The sequence below is a fragment of the Aegilops tauschii genome, chromosome 2 (genome assembly GCF_002575655.3).
Source record: "Aegilops tauschii subsp. strangulata cultivar AL8/78 chromosome 2, Aet v6.0, whole genome shotgun sequence".
Lineage (NCBI taxonomy): Eukaryota > Viridiplantae > Streptophyta > Magnoliopsida > Poales > Poaceae > Aegilops > Aegilops tauschii.
In genome coordinates this window covers 305,187,895-305,200,816 of record NC_053036.3, presented here as the reverse complement: position 1 = coordinate 305,200,816, position 12,922 = coordinate 305,187,895, and the positions used below count along the sequence as shown (strand labels likewise).

Below are 12,922 nucleotides of genomic sequence, written 5' to 3'. Positions count from 1 at the left end.
CGAGCCTGGCCCCTCCCCCTGCGCCTGGGACCCACGCGTAAGTGAATCCCCCCTGGTCCACGTGTTTAAGTGGAGACGGAATCCAAAGAGTACGCTTTCCTGTTCCGAAAACGTATTTTCAGTCTACTTCGGTTGGGTATACGCTTTCTCTTCGTGTACACGTGTATTAGATATATACGCTTTCATCAAGCGAAAGCGGAGTCTCGTTCTTCTACGGCTGAACATACGCTTTCTCTTTCTGTTTCAGCCGCCAGGGACTTGTTCGTGATAAAAATATTCATAGATTGGTCCCTGATCTTCTACACCTCATAACTTCGCGACCGTAACTCCGATTGAGGTGAAACCAACGCTCACTTCTTCATCTCGTCGAGATCTTTCTGTTGGTTTCTTTTTCATAAGGTGTTCACATTGTGAAAATGACCATGATGTCCTTGCCCTTATCAGCCCCCTTCGAGAGAGTAGACGTGCAGCGTTTCGTTCCGCGACTTCATCGCACTTTTTCCCGGAGTCTTCATCACCCCAGGCAAGCCACAACAGCCACTTGAATGATAGCCATGCAGTAGCCATGGTTTCCACTTGAATATTTAATAAAAGTTTGCCCGTTATCTGTCTGCTTGTTTGCTACTACTGTCGTTGTTTCGGTTATGCTCGTGGTTTCGTGTTCACCTTCATGCTATGTTCCGATGCTTCTTGTTATCTTGTACTACTTGCTAGTATCATGTTCATATGTCTTTCTTGGTAGCAGTAGTACATTCTAGTAGTAGTGATGTTCAGTCTGATGCATGTTTACCGTCTGATATCCGGTATCGTTGTTATGCATGTTCTATTGCAGCTAGTTGGTTACATGCTTACTTGGTACTCCCTCCGTTCCTAAATATTTGTCTTTCTAGAGATTTCAAATGGTCACCACATACGGATGTATATAGACATATTTTAGAGTGTAGATTCACTCATTTTGTTCCGTATGTAGTCACCATTTGAAACCTCTAGAAAGACAAATATTTAGGAACGGAGGGAGTAGTACTCTTGTTATGTTCTTGCATGGTATTTATTTATGAAGATAGTAGTCATGCTATGCTCATGGGTAATGTTATGCTCATGAGTATGCCATGCTCATTCGGATATATGATCCATTGTGGCTATGCTCGATGATTATGTTGCACCTCCATGCTTATGTTGATATCATGCTCATGCATTGTAGTTGCATCATGTTATTTTAATATGACTCAGCTTATTGCATTCAAGTTTAACCGGATAATAATGAACTTGAACAAATGTTGGATGAGTCATGGTGCCACCAAATCGAGCTGACCAGTGCAACCACATTTGCCTTTTATGGGAAGGTCTTAACTAGGTCTATTGTCATGTCTCTCGCTAGTGCCTCCAACGAGGGAAGGTTATGGGCGTGCGCTACCTTGATCAGGTAGGCGGACATAAGCCTTGTGTACCCGAGTTGTCTGCGCGCTTTTGTCCCCGTTTGGGACCGTTTATGTTTTGCCACGACGGTGGCCGTTGGATGTCTTTGGTAGACATCGGGGCCACCCATGACTTAGCCCAAGAGGGGAGTAGGTCGGAGTGGCCGGGAGAGTGTCATGGCAGTAGATCGGTTTTGTCGGAACGCCGTTGGTCCACACGTATGCGAGTGCGAGGCCATGGGTTCTGTGGTGTGGGTACAGTGTGCTAAGCTCTATAGAGTGTGTGTTAAATCTATCGATAGCCGCGCCCATGGATATGGGCCCAGTTCGTAGTCGGTCACACTATGAGCCAACAATAATAATAACTTGCTTAATAATAACCCCGGTTCGATGATGAGAAAGAGATTGGTTGTGATCGAGAGAGGATCACGAAGGTATCATGGATGCCAAAGTTGGTTGATCTTTATGTGATCGCGAGATGATCACGGTGGTATCATGGATACCGAAGTTGGTAAGTTGATGTATGAGATGGTTACGAGGTAACTGCCGAGCAAGAATAAGTTGGTGCATGATCATGTTAACCTGTTGCATGTAGTATCATCATGTTCATATGTTCATGCTATGCTTGTTCTAGTCGTATCATGTTCAGTTTGTGCAGGCCATGTTGTTTTGTTAGTGTCATGCTCATGATTGCTTTAACCTGCTAATGCCATGTTGTTGTTGTTGTTGTTGTTGTCTTGACTGCTTTTGGTTATTGTGAGCTTGCAAGTACATTCAATGTACTGACCTGGCGTGTCATGCCAGTTTGCAGGTCGTGCCTTGTTTGCTTGCTTGTTTGGTGTGGTTCCTGCGTTCGCGAGCTAGGATAAACGTTCCAGCCAGAGTCCCTGCGGATTGGAGTCCATCATCGTCGTTTGTTGTTCCGCTGCCGGTAGAGGTTCCGCTGCCTCGAGTTGTTATGCTGCTTGCATAGAGCAACTGTGGTTGGCGTAGCGTTGCCTGCCATTGTTATTTATTGTAATCCGAAGACCTTGTATTCATATTCGTGTTGTAATAGAGAGCTAGTTTGTTCTATTCTAAGTAGTGCCATCTTCTAGAAGACGTCACCTCGATCTCTGGGCTGGAATACGGGGCATTCCGGTTTCTCTGAGCCGGGGTGTCACACTACCATACTTAATACGTACTAGTAGTATTATTTGGGTCAGTCGATTTGTGAAAAAAGAAGTTTGCCGGAGCGAAGGAAGAAGACGGCAGAGAAGCTACCCCAGTATCTATATTAGGATGGCACGGTGCCCATGATCTATCTTATGAGTGTTGGGTGTGGAATGCAGTTCGATGGAAAAAATGAATCGTGCCCGGGGTTAAACGGACGGAGGGGTGGGGGAGCATGGCGGTGGGAGGCGGTTCAGGGGAGGGTGGGGTGGCGGCGGCAGGCGGTTAGGCCTGTGGTGGGCTGGTTGCTTGATGGCTAAGAGAAAAGATGAACAGTGCATCATTTCCGGAGGTTGAAGAAGCCCTTCTGGACGTCCATGTTGCATCCAATGGCTCACAAGAGCCGACTGACACAAATTGTTCCTTCAGATTGTAGGATCCACGTAGCATTGAAGGTCTCGAAGATAGATTCCACGTCCGCACCCGATTTGCGGGCTCCGCGCGGGCGCGACTGGCTTCTGCCGCGATAGCCACCATGCGGGACTCCTCCGCGCGGGTGGAGACTACAATGACCCGCTAGCTCCTCCTCACCGGCATGCTGGAGCACACGCTCGTCCTCCTCCTCTTTGTACGCTGCGGGCATAGATGTCGCTCCACCTGCTCGCGTGCTTGGCAGTGCAGCGGCATCGCAAGGAGGGACTGCAGATGACGTGAGCGGGCGAGCCTGCGACCTCATGGCACATGGATGGCGGGGACACGGCAGTGATGGGCGAGAAATGGTCGGCCAGAGAAGGTGGGCGTCGGCATACGCAGTGTTGAGATCCTCTGCAGCAATGTATGGTGCTGTAGTGCAGATGACATGTGGGGTCGCGCAATGGTGGCGGCGACATATTGATGAGTGCGCTTATGGGAGCTTATTTAGTTTTATGTAGAGTTGGTCAAACTTAAAAGAACACCATACTAGCACGTAATCATGTGCAAGTGCGTGCATGCATCACGGCCGCGCTTATACCACATCAGTTAGCACAACATCGATACAGAATCCTATGTAAGCGTGTGCACCGCGGCCGCGCGGTCGATCGAACGGCGCGTCACGGTGTCGCGCTGGAAGGGCATCCACCGAACCTTTTTGTGTGTGTGAAAACAATCCTCGGATATTACTCTACTTTTTTTGCCGGAAAAGTTCTTCACGCTACAATATTTCCATATATTTGAATTTAGCTTCAGTTCGTGATTATTTGGATTTGGACGTTTTAGGTGCCCCCTAGAAAAAAAATTAATAGAGATTCTGTGCGTGTAACGGAAAGAGAACGCGTGTATGTGTCTATATGTGTGTTGTAGCGGAAGAGCAATGTGGAAACGGTGTGTGTGTGATAGTCATGGAGAGGTGTGAATGTGCAAATGATCATGTATGAGTGAGACATAGAGATATGCCAAGATGTTGTGTATACATGAGAGAACGGTCTTCTATTTGTGTTTATTGTGTGTGTGTGCGTGAGAGAGAGGAGCATCCGTAACACAACAACAACCATCTCTCTCGATTCGACTGTCCCTCGCAAAATCGCATGTAACACATGCATCAACGCACACATTTTGACACCCTCACCCAGCCCCTGCCCGCCTCAAGGCCCCTACATCGCTCTCTATCTCGCACACACAATCTCTTCATGAAAACTCTATTTGGCATGTACCTCTTTGTCACATACACACCATGTACCACTGATACGTCCATTTTGCATCATGCTTTTATATCGATATTTATTGCATTATGGGCTGTTATTACACATTATGTCACAATACTTATGCCTATTCTCTCTTATTTCACAAGGTTTACATAAGGAGGGAGAATGCCGGCAGCTGGAATTCTGGGCTGGAAAAGGAGCAAATATTAGAGACCTATTCTGCACAACTTCAAAAGTCCTGAAACTCCACGAAAGTTATATTTGGAAATAATAAAAAATACTGGAAGAAGAATCCACGTCAGGGGGGCCTCCACCTGTCCACGAGGGTGGGGGGCGCGCCCCCCTGCCTCGTGGGCCCCCTGTTGGCCCTCCGGTGCCCATCTTCTGCTATATGAAGTCTTTCGTCTGAAGAAAAATCATAAGCAAGCTTTCGGGACGAGACTCCGCCGCCACGAGGCGGAACCTTGGCGGAACCAATCTAGGGCTTTGGTAGAGCTGTTCTGCCGGGGACACTTCCCTCCGGGAGGGGGAAATCATCGCCATCGTCATCACCAACGCTCCTCTCACCGGGAGAGGGCAATCTCCATCAACATCTTCACGAGCACAATCTCCTCTCAAACCCTAGTTCATCTCTTGTATCCAATTCTTGTCTCCAAGTCTGGGATTGGTACCTGTAGGTTGCTAGTAGTGTTGATTACTCCTTGTAGTTGATGCTAGTTGGTTTATTTGGTGGAAGATCATATGTTCAGATCCTTTATGCATATTAATACTCCTCTTATTATGAACATGAATATGCTTTGTGAGTAGTTACGTTTGTTCCTGAGGACATGGGAGAAGTCTTGCTATTAGTAGTCATGTGAATTTGGTATTCGTTCGATATTTTGATGAGATGTATGTTGTCTATCCTCTAGTGGTGTTATGTGAACGTCGACTACATGACACTTCACCATTATTTGGGCCTAGAGGAGGGCATTGGGAAGTAATAAGTAGATGATGGGTTGCTAGAGTGACAGAATCTTAAACCCTAGTTTATGCGTTGCTTCGTAAGGGGCTGATTTGGATCCATCTGTTTCATGCTATGGTTAGGTTTACCTTAATACTTTTGTTGTAGTTGCGGATGCTTGCAATAGACGTTAATCATAAGTGGGATGCTTGTCCAAGTAAGGGCAGCACCCAAGCACCGGTGCACCCACATATCAAATTATCAAAGTACCGAACGCGAATCATATGAACGTGATGAAAACTAGCTTGACGATAATTCCCATGTGTCCTCGGGAGCGCTTTTCTCTATATAAGAGCTTGTCCAGGCTTGTCCTTTGCTACAAAAAGGATTGGGCCACCTTGCTGCACTTTATTTACTTTTGTTACTTGTTGCTCGTTACAAATTATCCTATCACAAAACTATCTGTTACCTATTATTTCAGTGCTTGCAGAGAATACCTTGCTGAAAACCGCTTATCATTTCCTTCTGCTCCTCGTTGGGTTCGACACTCTTACTTATCGAAAGGACTACGATAGATCCCCTATACTTGTGGGTCATCAAGACTCTTTTCTGGCGCCGTTGCCGGGGAGTGAAGTGCCTTTGGTAGGTGGAATTTGGTAAGGAAAAATTTATATAGTGTGCTGAAATTTACTGTAACTTGTTACTATGGAAAGTAATCCTCTGAGGGGCTTGTTCGGGGTATCTTCACCCCGACCAGTAGAGCAAAGAGTTGCTCCTCAACCTACTGAACCTACTGAAGATGAAAATGTTTACTTTGAAATTCCTTCGGGTATGTTAGAAAAACTGCTAGCTAATCCTTTTGTAGGAGACGGAACAAAGCATCCTGATGAGCACCTAATATATGTGGATGAAGTTTGTGGATTATTTAAGCTTGCAGGTATAACCGGTGATGTTATTAAGAAGAAGGTCTTCCTTTTATCTTTGAAGGGAGATGCATTGACATGGTATAGGCTATGTGATGATACGGGATCATGGAACTACAAACAATTGAAACTGGAATTTCATCAGAAATTTTATCCTATGCATCTTGTTCATCGTGATCGCAATTATATATATAATTTTTGGCCTCGCAAAGGAGAAAGCATCACTCAAGCTTGGGGGAGGCTTAAATCAATGTTATATTCATGCCCCAATCATGAGCTTCCAAGAGAAATAATTATTCAAAGTTTTTATGCTCGGCTTTCTGATAACAATCTCACCATGCTCGATACTTCTTGTGCTGGCTCTTTTATGATGAAAACTATTGAATTCAAATGGGATTTATTGGAAGAATTAAACGCAACTCTGAAGATTGGGATCTCGACGAAGGTAAAGAGTCAGGTATGACACCTATGTTTGATTGTGTTAAATCTTTTATGGATACCGATGTTTTCCGTAAATTTAGCACTAAATATGGACTTGACTCTGAGATAGTAGCTTCTTTCTGTGAATCTTTTGCTGCTCATATTGATCTCCCTAAGGAGAAGTGGTTTAAATATCATCCTCCCATAGAAGTAAAAGTAGCAGCACCTATTAAAGTTGAAGAAAAGACTATCACTTATAATGATCCTATTGTTCCTACTTCTTATGTTGAGAAACCACCTTTCCCTGTTAGGATAAAGGATCATGCTAAAGCTTCAACTGTGGTCCGCAAAAGCAATATTAGAACTTATACACCTCCTGAGCAAATTAAAGTTGAACCTAATATTGCTATTGTTAAAGATCTCTTGTCTGATAATATTGATGGGCATGTTATTCATTTCCGCGATGAAACTACTAGAATTGCCAAACCTTGTGCTAAAGATAAACATAGACCTGTGGTAGGCATGCCTGTTATTTCTGTTAAAATAGGAGATCATTGTTATCATGGCTTGTGTGATATGGGTGCTAGTGCTAGTGCAATACCTATTGACTTATACAAAGAAATTAAGCATGATATTGCACCTACTGAGTTAGAAGATATTGATGTCACAATTAAACTTGCCAATAGAGATACTATTTCACCAATGGGAATTGTTAGAGATGTTGAAGTCTTGTGTGGGAAAACTAAATATCCTGCTGATTTTCTTGTTCTTGGCTCCCCACAAGATAGCTTTTGTCCCATTATATTTGGTAGACCCTTCTTGAACACAGTTAATGCTAGGATAGACTGCGAAAAGGATGTCGTTACTATTGGTCTAGGTGATATGTCTCATGAGTTCAACTTTTCTAAATTTTGTAGACAACACCGTGAAGAGGAATTACCTAGTAAGGATGAAATTATTGGTCTTGCTTCTATTGCCGTACCTCCTAGTGATCCTTTAGAACAATATTTGCTAGACCATGAAAATGATATGTTTATGAATGAAAGAAGGGAAATAGATGAAGTATTCTTTAAACAGGAACCCATCCTGAAACACAATTTGCCTATTGAAATCCTAGGGGATCCTCCTCCACCCAAGGGTGATCCTGTGTTCGAGCTTAAACCGTTGCCTGATACTCTTAAATATGCTTATCTTGATGAGAAAAAGATATATCCTGTTATTATTAGTGCTAACCTTTCAGAGCATGAAGAAGAGAGATTATTGAAAACTCTGAGGAAGCACCGTGCTGCTATTGGATATACTCTTGATGATCTTAAGGGCATCAGTCCCACTATATGCCAACACAAAATAAATTTGGAGAAAGATGCCAAACCAGTTCGTGATCACCAACGACGGCTGAATCCTAAAATGAAAGAAGTGGTAAGAAAGGAAATACTAAAGCTTCTAGAGGCAGGTATTATTTATCCCGCTGCTGATAGTCAGTGGGTAAGTCCTGTCCATTGTGTCCCTAAGAAGGGAGGTATTACTATCGTTCCTAATGATAAAGATGAATTGATTCCGCAAAGAATTATTACAGGTTATAGGATGGTAATTGATTTCCGCAAATTAAATAAGGCTACTAAAAAGATCATTAGCCCTTAACTTTTATCGATCAAATGCTAGAAAGATTATCCAAACATACACATTTTTGCTTTCTAGATGGCTATTCTGGTTTCTCTCAAATACCTGTGTCAGCCGATGATCAATCAAAGACCACTTTTACTTGCCCTTTCAGTACTTTTGCTTATAGACGTATGCCTTTTGGTTTATGCGATGCACCTGCTACCTTTCAAAGATGCATGATGGCTATATTCTCTGACTTTTGTGAAAAGATTTGTGAGGTTTTCATGGATGATTTTTCTGTCTATGGATCCTCTTTTGATGATTGCTTGAGCAACCTTGATCGAGTTTTGCAGAGATGTGAAGAAACTAATCTTGTCTTGAATTGGGAAAAGTGCCACTTTATGGTTAATGAAGGCATTGTCTTGGGGCATAAAGTTTCGGAAAGAGGTATTGAGGTTGATAAAGCGCAGGTTGATGCTATTGAAAAGATGCCATGTCCCAAGGACATCAAAGGTATAAGAAGTTTCCTTGGTCACGCCGGTTTTTATAGGAGGTTCATTAAGGACTTCTCAAAAATTTCTCGGCCTCTGACTAATTTATTACAAAAAGATATACCATTTGTCTTTGATGATGATTGTGTAGAAGCATTTGAAATACTTAAGAAAGCATTGATCTCTACACCTATTGTTCAGCCACCTGATTGGAATTTACCCTTTGAAATCATGTGTAATGCTAGTGATTATGCTGTAGGTGCTGTTCTAGGGCAAAGAGTTGATAAGAAATTAAATGTTATTCAATATGCTAGTAAAACTCTAGACAATGCTCAGAGAAATTATGCTACTACTGAAAAGGAATTCTTAGCAGTCGTATTTGCTTGTGATAAGTTTAGACCTTATATCGTTGATTCCAAAGTAACTATTCATACGGATCATGCTGCTATTAAATATCTTATGGAAAAGAAAGATGCTAAACCTAGACTTAATAGATGGGTTCTCTTGCTACAAGAATTCGATTTGCATATTGTTGATAGAAAGGGAGCTGAGAACCCCGTGGCAGACAACTTGTCTAGGTTAGAAAATGTTCTTGAACAGGAACAGATCCTACGCAAGTGTCACTCCGAGGTTTATGGAGGACACCACGCTGGAGATAGAACTGCACATAAGGTATTGCAATCTGGTTTTTATTGGCCTACTCTCTTCAAGGATGCCTGTAAGTTTGTCTTATCTTGTGATGAATGTCAAAGAATTGGTAACATTAGTAGACGTCAAGAAATGCCTATGAACTATTCACTTGTTATTGAACCTTTTGATGTTTGGGGCTTTGATTAATGGGACCTTTTCCTGCCTCTAATGGTTACACACATATTTTAGTTGCTGTTGATTACGTTACTAAGTGGGTAGAAGCTATTCCAACTAGTAGTGCTGATCATAACACTTCTATTAAGATGCTTAAAGAAGTTATTTTTCCGAGGTTTGGAGTCCCTAGATATTTAATGACTGATGGTGGTTCACATTTTATTCATGGTGCTTTCCGTAAAATGCTTGCTAAATATGATGTTAATCATAGAATTGCATCTCCTTATCACCCACAGTCTAGTGGTCAAGTAGAATTGAGTAATAGAGAGCTCAAATTAATTTTGCAAAAGACTGTTAATAGATCTAGAAAGAATTGGTCCAAGAAACTTGATGATGCATTATGGGCCTATAGAACTGCATATAAAAATCCTATGGGTATGTCTCCGTATAAAATGGTTTATGGAAAAGCATGTCACTTACCTCTAGAACTAGAACATAAGGCATATTGGGCCATTAAAGAGCTCAACTATGATTTCAAACTTGCCGGTGAGAAGAGGTTATTTGACATTAGCTCACTTGATGAATGGAGAACCCAAGCCTATGAGAATGCCAAGTTGTTTAAAGAAAAATTTAAAAGATGGCATGGTAAAAGAATACAAAAGCGTGAGTTTAATGTAGGTGATTATGTATTGCTATACAACTCTCGTTTAAGATTTTTTGCAGGAAAACTTCTCTCTAAATGGGAAGGTCCTTACGTTATCGAGGAGGTCTATCGTTCCGGTGCCATAAAAATCAACAACTTTGAAGACACAAATCCGAAGGTGGTGAACGGTCAAAGAATCAAACATTATATCTCAGGTAATCCCATAAATGTTGAAACCATTGTTATTGAAACCGTAACCCCGGAGGAATACATAAGGGACACTTTTTGGAACATTTCAGACTCCGAAAAGGAATAGGTATGTGGTATGGTAAGTAAACCGACTCCAAAACAGTTCTAATGGCAATTTTTCTCTGTTTTGGAATATTTAGAAAAATAGAAAAATAAGAAGCAGTCCGGGAAGGACATGAGGCCTCCACGAGGGTGGAGGGCGTGCCCTACCCCCCGGGCACGCCCCCTACCTCGTGGGCACCTCGTGCGCTCTCCGGACTCCGTTTTCTTGCACGTTACGTATTTTGGTCGGTAAAAATTCATTATATATTCTCCCGAATGTTTTGACCACCGTATCACACAATTATCCTCTGTTCTTGTTTCGAGCTGTTTCTCTGACAGATCTAGATCATCATGACGTCTCCAAGCGCCCCCAAGGACAAGTTCTTCGAGAAGGTCATCAACCCCTACCTCGCGGAGGTGCTGCAACACCCTCAAACCATTGAGATGCGTGATGGGTTGCTGCACATCCGCGATATTGAGGGACCACGGAGGACCGGAAGCATGGAGACAAGGCTTGAAGCAATGGAGCAACAAGTTTTCAAGTGCCAGGAGATGGTGGAGCGTGTACTTGACTCCAATCACATAATGATCACAGAGTTCACCAACAACCACAAGCTGGATGCCAAGGACATTGGGGAGGCCATCTTCAAGCTCCACGAGAAAATCGAGCACCTCCAAGCCCAAATCTATGACCTGCAAAACCAAAACTGTGAGTATGAATATAGATTCAAGACGATGAGTTTGGCTACAGATTTAAGGATCCCGGAGACTCGATCATCCTTCTATGATGGTGAGCCTATGCCTTGGGAGACGGACAACAAGCCTACATCATCAACAATCCCTTCACCAGCAAAGGAGACATAATCACATGGGTATGGGCACTCGCCTTGGCAACTGCCAAGCTTGGGGGAGATGCCCGGTTATCGTATCACCATCACACTCCTATCTTTACCGTTTTTCTTAGTTCGATACTTTTAGTAGTATCTTGATCTAGTAGAATAAAAGTTTTGGTATGATCTAGTTTTGAGTTTTTCTTTATGATCCCTCTATGTAATCGAGTCCGTGAGCTATATAGTAAAGATTAGTGTTGAGTCAAGGGCTTGATTATTTTGCCATGGTCTTGAGTGAATAAAAGAAAAGAATAAAAAGAAACAAAGAGATCATATTGATCTTATTGAGAGTAATGACTTCACATAGGAAGAGTATGATGATTAAAAATTGTTGAGAGTTGGCAAACATAGCTTTGGTCATCGTTGCAATTAATAGGAAGTAATAAAGAAAGAGAGGTTTCACATATAAATACACTATCTTGGACATCTTTTATGATTGGGAGCACTCATTAAAATATGACATGCTAAAGAGTTGATGTTGGACAAGGAAGACAACGGAATGGGTTATGTTTTCTTATATTTGAGATAAAGTATATTGTCATGGATCATCCAACATGTTGAGCTTGCCTTTCCCCCTCATGCTAGCCAAATTCTTTGCACCAAGTAGAGATACTACTTGTGCCTCCAAATACCCTTAAACCAGTTTTGCCATGAGAGTCCACCATATCTAACTATGGATTGAGTAAGATCCTTCAAGTAAGTTGTCATCGGTGCAAGCAATAAAAATTGCTCTCTAAATATGTACGATTGATTGGTGTGGAGGAAATAAGCTTTATACGATCTTGTGATGTGGAAGAAATAAAAGCGACAGACTGCATAATAAAGGTTCATATCACAAGTGGCAATATAAAGTGACGTTCTTTCGCATTAAGATTTTGTGCATCCAACCCTGAAAGCGCATGGCAACCTCTGCTTCCCTCTGCGAAGGGCCTATCTTTTATTATTACCTTCTACCTTATGTAAGATTCATAGTGATCTTCACCTTTCCTTTTTATATTTTATCCTTTGGCAAGCACAATGTGTTGGAAAGATCCTGATAGATATATCTAATTGGATATGGGTTAGCATGAACTATTATTGTTGACATTACCCTTGAGGTAAAAGGTTGGAGGCGAAACTATAAGCCCCTATATTTCTCTGTGTCCGGTTAAAACTCCGGAACCACAAGTATTGCGTGAGTGTTAGAAATTATGAAAGACTAAATGATAGTTGAGTATGTGGACTTGCTAGAAAGCTCTGACATAGACTCTTTCTGATGTTATGATAAATTGAAATTGCTTCAATGACTGAGATTATAGTTTGTTAGTTCTCAATAAAGTTTCTGATTCATACTTTGCATTGTAAATAGATTATTACTTGAGAATAAGAAATCATATGACAAATATCCATATATGTTACTGTTATGAGAATAATCATGGTGCCCTCATGTCCATATTTTATTTTATCGATACCTCTACCTCTAAACATGTGGATATATTTATCGTTATCGGCTTCCGCTTGAGGACAAGTGAGGTCTAAGCTTGGGGGAGTTGATAAGTCCATTTTGCATCAAGCTTTTATATCGATATTTATTGCATTATGGGCTGTTATTACACATTATGTCACAATACTTATGCCTATTCTCTCTTATTTCACAAGGTTTACATAAGGAGGGAGAATGCCGGCA

The 12,922-nt window shown here is 42.0% G+C and overlaps 1 long non-coding RNA gene across 1 annotated transcript; it reads left to right on the top strand.

The window, feature by feature from the left end:
• The first annotated feature begins 215 nt into the window (after positions 1-215).
• LOC123497364 (uncharacterized) lies at positions 216-2,514 on the top strand. Its single transcript, XR_006671055.2, has 2 exons — positions 216-337; positions 445-2,514. It is a non-coding gene; the product is annotated as an uncharacterized lncRNA (long non-coding RNA).
• The last annotated feature ends 10,408 nt before the right edge of the window (positions 2,515-12,922 follow it).